The sequence below is a fragment of the Cornus florida genome, unplaced genomic scaffold (assembly GCF_030987335.1).
Source record: "Cornus florida cultivar Cherokee Brave unplaced genomic scaffold, ASM3098733v1 CherokeeBrave_3.0.0_Hap2_Chr09, whole genome shotgun sequence".
In the NCBI taxonomy this organism is placed as follows: Eukaryota; Viridiplantae; Streptophyta; class Magnoliopsida; order Cornales; family Cornaceae; genus Cornus; species Cornus florida.
Window position 1 is genome coordinate 88,088,884 of NW_026775579.1, and position 10,166 is coordinate 88,099,049.

Sequence of the window (10,166 nt, forward strand, 5' to 3'; positions counted from 1 at the left end):
CTCTACAATTGCAAACTACAAAATCTACAAGAATCAAAAGTTCGAAACGCATATATTTCAGAACCAATAGTGAAGTAGTTAGGTCCGACGGCTTCCATGAGCGGTGAGGAGGTCTGGTCAACCACAAAATTGAAATTAGCTCCATCCATGTACCTATCTGCTATGTTTGATTCATTGCCGGACTGAACTTCGCTGCCCACTCGTCGTCACGCGCACATGCAAGTAGATCTAACGTGTTTTTCACGCGCACACGTGCTCCTTCGTCTCCGGCAACTGCAATTCTGTTCCAGCCTCTCCTCAACGCAGTGAATTTTGGCGCCCTAGAATCAAAGGTAAATTTGGTATTAAATTGCTCTCTCCTGCTATGTCCTCCCCTTTCCTTCCATTTTTGCCCATTTTTGGGAGGATTACAAAAGTACGTCACTGTTGAGCCTATTTCTATCCCTCCAAAACCTTCAATTCCCTTTCCTTTCCTTCCAACTTTTAATACCAAATACGTTTTTTTATCACCCTCCATATCCTTTCTTTTCTTTTCCTTTCATTTCCACTCTACTAAACTAAGCCTTAGCAACCAAAACGGGAAGCTGACATGCTATTATTATCATTATTATTATTATTTTAATTCTGTTTGTTTGTCTTGTAGGTTTAGATTATGCTTTAATTGTTTCCCATTAATATAAACGCATTTGTGCATGATGTATGCCATTGGATAGGGGTTCACAACGGTTCCTTAAAAACGGAACTGGACCTAAACCCGTATAGTATGGAACCGAACCGGAACCGTAGAAACTCTACGGTTCCAGCTCGGTTCCCGTGGAATCGTTAACTCTCGGCAAGCAGTCAAGCACGGAGCTTCAGACGGGACGACGGGTTAGGTTTCAGCATCGGAAAGAGATGAGCTTGAGAGCTTCGTCGCCGATGCTCGCAAATCTGCGATCACATTTTAGATCAGAGCGAGTTTAGTCACCGCATCGAACCTCGAAAACAGAGACGGAACCACCGAGAGTGGATCGGCTTGGGCGTTGAGAGAGAGACGGTGACGGCTCTGTCCCTCGATTTGAAACCACTGGCGACAGACGAGAGAGCATCATTTCTGATCACCGGAGCCAAGCGACTGGAATATGCAAGCTAAGCACTCATCGGGAAGGTTGGAGATGTAGTCGGGGAGATCAGGAGCGTCGATAATGATGTCCTAAAATGACCAACATGCCGGCGTCAGTCAACTCTCGGCAAACAGAGACGGAAGTCACGGAACCACCGAGAGCAGATCGACTTGGGCATTCGTCACTTCGTCAAACCCTAAGATGAGATCATGAGAGATTGAGAATTTGAGAGGACTCGGAGGAGGCGACTGACAAGGACTGAGAGAGAGACATTTAGGGCAAAAAAAAACTAAAAAGAATATGTTTTTTTCAGGTCCAGCGACTTTTCTTTAGTCTTTACTTCGTTTTTTGAGTATATAATTATATATATATATGGTTCCGGTTCTTACCGGTTCCCACGGGCTGGAACCGGAACCGGAACCGGAACCGTATGTCCATGGTTCTTAAATTCGGAATCGGAACCGGAACCGGAACCAGAACCGTGAGAATCGAAAAAAACAGTTCCGATTCTCACGGTTCCGATTCTTTTGTGCATTTGATGAATTAGAAGGAAGGAGTGATGACTGAGAAAATAGTAAACTAATATAACTATCCCCGATTTGCAATTGAAGTCCGCTTGAATGAACAAGTAAAAAAGTCTAACCATCGAAGTGACTACTTTCTTTCCAATGAATTGCCTGAGAGATACCGCTATGGACAAATTGACTAATTGGTATTTCACATACCTTTCCGTTTTTCTTCCTAACCAAAATAATTCTTGACAAAGCCAGTTAGTATATTCATTTTTACTGGTTTCTTTCTATATTTCTATTTCAAGGTGAGTTCAGTGTTTTGTAATAAAAATTTGAGTGAAAAGAATTATCTAATTTAAGAGGAATAATTTAAAATAAAATTTTAAAAGACATTTTAGACGTGAACAATTATCTGATATAATTATTTTATTTAATTAAATAATAATAAAAAATAAACTTCCAAAGCATCCATTTTTTAAGCCAGTTTATTTTACACGGATTTCAATTTGCTGAATAATTCAGCTGTCTAATCCATTATTTTCGGAATTGGTAATACCCCTCCCAACTATATTAATATAGATCTTCTTAATTTAATTATATCCATCGGTACCGGGTGGGTTAACAGGTGATTTCGATAGAATTATTGTAGAACACTCTCACATTCCTAAAGGTTATTGGTTACAAATGATACCTCCTCTCCATATATATATAGGCACCCTATCAACGTTGAAAAAATTTCTACAAAAATGTCCTACTTGTATATGCTCTACAAAACTCACCACTCTTTCAAAAACTTCTTGCTCTCAACCAAAGTTCTTAAATTTTCCAACTTTCTTTACATACTCCATAATCTCTAACAAATTTAAAAGACTTTAAAACTTAACTTTCCTCGTACAATGCAGACATAATGCAGTGTCATTCTCAGCGCTCACCTGTCATTTACTTGGCGTAGCCCCTGACAAGAGACTCGTGTCGCATGTCTCCTTTGCATGCAAGCAAACGGGCACCTACCACTGGCAACTTCCCTTGGCGCCCAACAACGCATAGCCCGGTCGCCTTTGCTTGTCACGACTCGTTGTGACATTGGCATTGTTGTCCCTTTGTGCATCTTCCCACTGGCAAGGGGCAGGACTGCCTTGCGACTCACAAAAGCGAAGATTGTCTGCAAGCCCTCCATGACTCTCGTCGACTCCCCCACCTATCCTCTAGCACACTCCATGAGCATCTCTACGCTCATTGTCTTCTCACCTCGGACATTGCCACCGAGCTCCTTAGTTGGCGACAAGAATTCTTCTCTACACGTACGACACGATCTCGCCTATCATACCATGTCCTTTAATTGCTCAATCGTGCACTTCTACAAGTCGGGCTCGTCTATATATGGAAAGCTCCTCGTCCTTGCTTGGCATGGTCTCTCCAGCATGCCTTCCCCTACTTGGCCCTCCTCTCCGGAACACAAACTCTGGAGCCTCTTCCTCCTTTGACTTTAGTAGCTTGGCCTTCACAAGGCACTCTTGAAAGCTAGTGCGCCCCCTCAACAAAAAAGGCAACTCCGGCCATTGGCGGTATAGAACTTGGTAATTTCCCTTTTATACTATGCATACGGTGATTATGGTATTTTATAATACATATATATATAGTGGATAATTACTCTGACTTGAAGGCATTCATCTTCGCTACTTTAGCTTTTTCTATTTACTGAAAGCTGAGACTTGGCTACTAAAAACCTAAGAATGAAAAAAATAAAATAAAAAAAATTATCCTCTCACATGTCCATTACTTTGAGGTTCATATTACACAAAATATCGTTTACGGTTGTAATATTTTCAAATATATGCATCAGACAATGACGTTTTTTATGCACTTTTAAAAGGAGGGCTTGTAAGGAGAGGATTCAGATTGAAGAAGCAAGTGGTAAGCAATGTAATGATAATTTTGTGTACTCTCAATCCTTAAGAAATAAATAAATAAAAGAAGAAGAAGAAGAAGTCCAATTCAATAAGATCCCTATTCCCATATCTGGACCCACTAAATAGATAAGGAAAAATTATCTACAGAAAGTTGAGGGCTTGGGCCAGTGAAGACATGGACGATGTGGCCTTGCTTTCTGTGGGAAAAAAAAACAAATGGGTAAAGCAAAGTTGCAAAGTTTAATTATAAAATTAAAAAAATAGCTACCCACTCTTGCTAAGCACAACAATAATGCCTGTGCCCCCGGTTGATTCTTTGGCCAAGTCCTCAACTACAAGAAGAGTAAATTTCTGAAACAAATGGTGATGGTGATGGTGGTGGTACTGGTTTTATGGCCTCTTTCTTAATTAGTTAGTACGGGAATTAGTTGCCAGAAGATTCTGCTCATCATCCGAAGGTAGGACGATGAGGGAGATGTTGGCGTCAATTGCCGTCAAGGATGGAAGAGAAAAGAGAGAAATAAAAAAGTGAAATAGAGAGAATTGGTAGGAGGTCATCATAGGACAATCAAATTCAGCGAATAGCAAGAAGAGACAGGTTGTTTTGACCATAATTTGTAAAATTGTATATATTAGCATATTTCTATTTTAGGAATTGTTGTTATTCAAATATAATTTCGTAAAAGTTGCAGTTATGTACAAGGTGTAACTACCTCCCTCATTAACACGGTTAAAAAAAAAAAAAACTACCTCATTAACACCATAATTAGTAGTAGGGTTGGGGATTGCGATTACTAAGGCGATTGTTATTCTCTATTGTTGGGTTATTAACTCTTACGGACATAATTCTTGATTTTAACATACTGAAATGACGAGTTAATTTAATTTACCAGAGCAATTTGACACAAATTTGTATTAGTTTTAGTGTTTAAGGGGAGGCGAGCTATAGACTCGGATATTCTGTGTTGGAATGATAAAAATAATTTGAATTGATATAAATTGTCACGAATTTAATATTAATAAAAAAATATTTCGATATATTCAGCTCAAGCTGTCAAGCTCCGGAGATTCGTGGACTAGTTTTGGTGCGTTGTTGGGCCCTCTCGAAAGTAACCTATGGTTGTCGAGGATTGGGCTAAAGAGATGGTCTTATAGTGGCCCAGGATTCAAAAATAAGACCACTAGTATTCAACTAAGTGATATAAAATGGCCCCGAAACTTGGTCCATTTTAAACATATGGGTCTCTTCTCATTATGAAGCTTATCTGTTGGCCATTTCTCATTTGTTGTCACTAGTACTACTCACCACACCTGAAGTTTTCGGTGTTGTTTCATAAAATTAAAAATTAAATATTAAATATTAAAAATTTTAAGATCTAAATTTGCAGTACTGAAGTTTTTAAAAGGTAACTAAAAGCAGACGTAAATTTGCAGTACTGAAGTCTTTTTATTTAAAATTTTACTTTATTTTAAATATTTTCAAGTAATATTCAAATTACGTTATCAAATATATTTAATTCGATAAAACACTTATTCTCAAGATCGGAGAGAGAAATTATGCCTTGGGGGAAAAATGTAATAAATTTTTTAAAGGTAGGCAATTTAAAATTTTATAAAACAATACATATAGAAATGATATTTGCAAAAGTTTAGGGGTGAAAATTTAAAATTTTTAAAGAATTATACATACAAAAATGAAATTTTTTGAAGTTAAAGGGGACAATTTTAAAATTTTAGAAAATTATGAATACAAAAATGTAATTTTTGAAAAGTTGAGCTGGGCACATGGCCCTCGAGCCTTAACTGGCTCCAACCCTGCTTATTCCATTCACAATTAAGTATTGAATTAGGTTATTATAATTTCTTTGTAGGCAGTAACATCCAAATTCATTGCTTTTTAATTTCACCTTTTTAAAGTTTTGGCCTAATAGAAACAATTGTTTAGGTTGAAAATTATATGAATACATGTAACATATCTTCTTCATGACCAAGAACGGATTTAAAAATTCATATAAGGGGGGACAAATTTATATTAGGGGTTTTTTTTTTTTATAATTTAAGTGGGGGCAATTTCAAAATTTTATGGGCATAAATGTAAAAAAGTACAAATTTAGAATTGTAAAATACAATATATATATATATATATATATATATATATATATATATATATATTCAGTGGGACGGATGCCCCCACTGAGCTCACTGTAGATCCGTGTTTCTTCATGACACCAAGGAGTCTTTGGTGAAAAAAAATAATGAAAAATAGACTTTAAAAAAAATATATATATATATATATATATATATATATATATATATATATTCTTTAGAATACGTGTATCGGCCCCACAACATACACATCATTTCAAGTCAGCAGTGCGGTTCGAAAGCGAGACATCAAGGGCTTACCTCTCAAATCTCTGGCAACACCACTCGGTTTCATTTCGAAACCTTCAGACGAGTTTTCTCATTTTTCCTCTTAGAACACATAAATATTTCACCTTGAGTATCACGGCTTTAGATTAAATTTATTAATTAAATCATGGTTAGAAGCTAATTAATCAAAAGCATTAAGTTAATTTTATTGGATTAAATCAGGATTAAATCAGAATAGTTAAAAGTATGAATTATTATTATATATTTTTTGAGTTTTGAAGTTTAATTGTATTATATAGGTGTTGTGTATATTTTAAATTAATTTATAGGTTGATTTATAACCCAAGAGGGTTAATTATGGTTTTTGTATTTTTTGGAATTTTTTGGAATTTTTCTGGAATTGTTTTATATTTTTTGTTATATTTTAAAAAAATTTTTTTTTAGTTTCTGGGCAATATTTAATCTATTGGACGTTGAAGAATGAAGAGGGTTCTGCCCAATGGCACGTCCACAGGGGTGAGTGATTCAGTGCAGTGTGTCGCATGGTGTTTCGGTGCTCCCAAATCAGGACCATCTAGATGATCAACAATAAATTTGATGTAGTGTGGCGCATAGGATTTCGGTGTGCAACTGATCAAAGATCGCTAAATACAGTTGGATCAATGGAAGGGATCCGATGTGGCGCGGATCATAGGGGTATGGTGCGCGCAAGGGTTTGAATGGTTGAGATATGTAGATGGATAGCGTATGATCCTATTTAGGTGCGCCCATATAACAAAGTTGAGCGCAACCAATGAGGAGAAGCCAGCACACGCGGAGGGCCAAATCAGGCGCTTGTGCAGCCAATGTGGGTGCGTGAGGACAGCTGCCAGAGCAAAGTGGTGCGTAATGGTGCGTGCAGCATGTGTAGGAGCGTGTGGCGGTGCATGGGGGCGCGTGAGACATTATTTACAGTACCAGAAAGTTGTTGTGGAGTCCGATGGTGGCCCAAAATTGATTTCAAGCTTGTTTGGGTTGAAATCAATCATAAAAGGATGTGTTCTTAGGTTTTGAGAGTCGTAAAGTATTTAGTAGCATTTATTTTGCTTAAAATATAATTACTTAATATTATGCTATGAAAGGAGATGCTAATTTTTCTAATTAACAGTCCATTCAGTTAAGGAATTTTTCTAGTTAACAATCGCAAATTTTCTAGTTAACAATCTATTCAGTTAAGCAAATTTTCTAGTTAACAACCCATAAAACATTATAAATAGAGGTATTGAGTAGTATTGAGTATATTTTATACAAATTCTTCTAATTTTATCAAAATGGTTTGGAATGTTATCTTCAAAGGTTCGTCAGTTGTAGGATTGGTTCGCTTTTGTTATGCTTTATTCGCAGAGAAGCGTTGTAACGACCAAAACCCAGGGGTCTGAATCGCTAATCAGGTCCTTACCCGAACCTGAGAATATACTAGGGGTAAAATGGTCTTTTTAAAATGAGCAAGGATAATATATCCTTAAACTAGTCAAATGAAGTTTAAAACAATCATCCTAGTCAAAGAGGTTCTGCAGTCATTGATCATGATTTCCTAAAAGTGCCCCAACTCAGTTCAAGGAAAATTCCAACATTGTCTCACTAAAACATCCATATCTCTTAGCATGAATGGAATTTGAAGATAAGATTACTATCATTGGAAAGCCGACTCAAAATCTTTGAAAATGGACTCAAGAATAACCCTATTTGAGTTCGGAACGAAGAAGTTATGACCGCACAAAGTCAGGTGATCAAAACTGACAAACTGTTAAGGCAAAAGTGGACACTGGAGGGCTTGAACCAGTTCAAGGACCCTGAACCGATTAAACAAGGGCAATCTGCCCAAACGTGAACCAAATGCACCCCTTCAACCGGTTCAGCCCTATTGAACCAGTTCCAGATGACTAGAACCCCAAAAAAATGCCCAGAAAAGCTTAAAATTGTGCACATGCATATAGGCACCCCCTTTGGTCCATTGGTGACCTTATTTAAAGTCCAAACCTGTCCCAATTTATGCATTCAATAGTGTGTAAAATATAATTAAACCCCCATGCCTTCAATTAAACTGAATACGAGTCCAATACATCGTTTAAAGATGAACAAGTCCAATTACATCAAAATATGGCCTTAAAGCCTTGCATATACAACTTAAAATCAAAAATGAATTTCCATCCAAGCCTTAGATACAAAACATAACTCTTTGCAAATTTACAACAAAATGGAAGTGAATACATCAATTACAAAGGGAAACCAAAAATCCAATTCAACCCAACTAAGCTTGTGGGGGAGTGTTGTCAGCTACCTCTTTCCCATGACCTAAAAATGGTGATATAAGGGGTGAGCACAACGGCTCAGTAGGAAATACCTAAAGCACACCTCTTAATGACCCCGTTAATCCAAGCAAAGCTTAGAATACAGGAGAACGAGATCATACTATTTGGGAGAAAATACAATAACCTTCTCATCAACGAAACCACAAGTGAACTATGTTATGCCAATGGAATGCAATGGTATGCAAATGTCACTCCCCATCTCCAAAACATTTTCGTTTCGCCATTCTAAACCGTTAATGCGCCACGGAACACTAGGCAACTCCTAGGCGCCCGGGTTTTTGCAAAACACTTTTCCATTCTTTTACAATCAAATTTTCCTTTTTCTTCCCAAAGCTTATGCATGAATGCTTTATGTCTTTCAATGTCAAGCCAAATATACAATTCCACACATTACATCAATATCATACCTGCATGATTTTCAAAAGGATTAAATCAATAAATTCTCAAACAACCTTCACATCAATTATAACATTTAACATTTAAACCATAATATAACATAATTCAAGTGTACAACTACACAATATTCCAATTAAGCATGCAAACTTTAACATCTTTACACAATTAACTTTACAACTATAGTATTTAAACATGCAAGGCATCTAACAATTACAATCTATCATGCTTCTTTATATAGACTAAGTAAATATTCACACTTTAACACATTCAACACAAAAAAAAAAAAAAAAAAAAAAAAAAAGGTACAATTATCACACTTCATATGTATAAACCCCGACTTCCAGTAACAAAACAAACAAATTAAACATGCTAAGACATCACACAAGAGAATTAACTCACTAAAATCAAAGATTGTATGGTTTTGAAACCCCTACCTCCATAGAGCAAGCCAAACATGCCCTAAGGCCTGCCAAAATTCAAAATCCTTCCAAACCTAATCAATAATGGTGTCAAATGGTAGTCCTAATCAAGTCCTTCCACTTTCCCTTCTATGGCTTCACCAAATTTGTACTCTAAATCTTGCAAAATGTAGCTTTTAGCATTGAAGTATATGTGTGTAGATAGATATAGAAAGAGAAAGATAAGATGTAGAGAGCTAATGGAGTTAGCTGAAAATGGGCAAAAAGAAGAAGACTAGGCTTGGTCTTCATTTTTGCTTTGTGGTCCTAATGGTGCCAAGTGTCACCATTTTGTGGTTAGTAGCTTTTTGGTAAGTTACTCCTTTGCCCTTTCCCTTTCCAAGCAATGTCATCCAAGTCCCTAAAATATCTACCTCAATGCATAGATATATGTATATGTGTCTGTACGAGAAAAGTTCATTATGCCCCTCACGCAAAATGGTAAAATCGGGAGAGGTTCCCAAGCCTGAAAATCGCCCCGACTTACGAAAATCCTAAAATCAATCATGTCGCCTCTAATTATCTTAAAGTAATGAAAAACACATTTATAAAACGTTTGGCTCAAGAAAATGACCAAAAAGATCATTAGGACCTGTGTGGCACGCAAAACGAGGCACAAAAAATAAATAAATATTTTTTAAAAAAAATCCAGAAAATTCGGGACATTACAAGCGTGGATCCGACAAATTAAATGAGATTTATAACTATTCAAAAATTTTAAATTAGCAGGTCGGAAACCTGAGTGCTAATTACAAAGAACTCAGTAACCGCTTCCAGACTTTGGAAAGTCTGGTGAAAAGCCTGGAGGAGAAGAAAGGGAAATCCTCGGAAGGGGGAAACTCTGATGATGAAGAAATTGAATAGACCATCTCAATCTGATATCTAACTATGTTGTTTTTTTTTTCATTTTGGTTTTTGTTGTTTTTTTTTTTTAAGTGTCGTTGACTGGAACTTGTTGTCACAGCATTCAAGAATGAGCAATTATGTGTTTTGATGTTTACAACTTAAGAATTGCAACTCAATTGGTTTTTCTATTTCCAGGCTCTTCACCAGATTCTCCAAC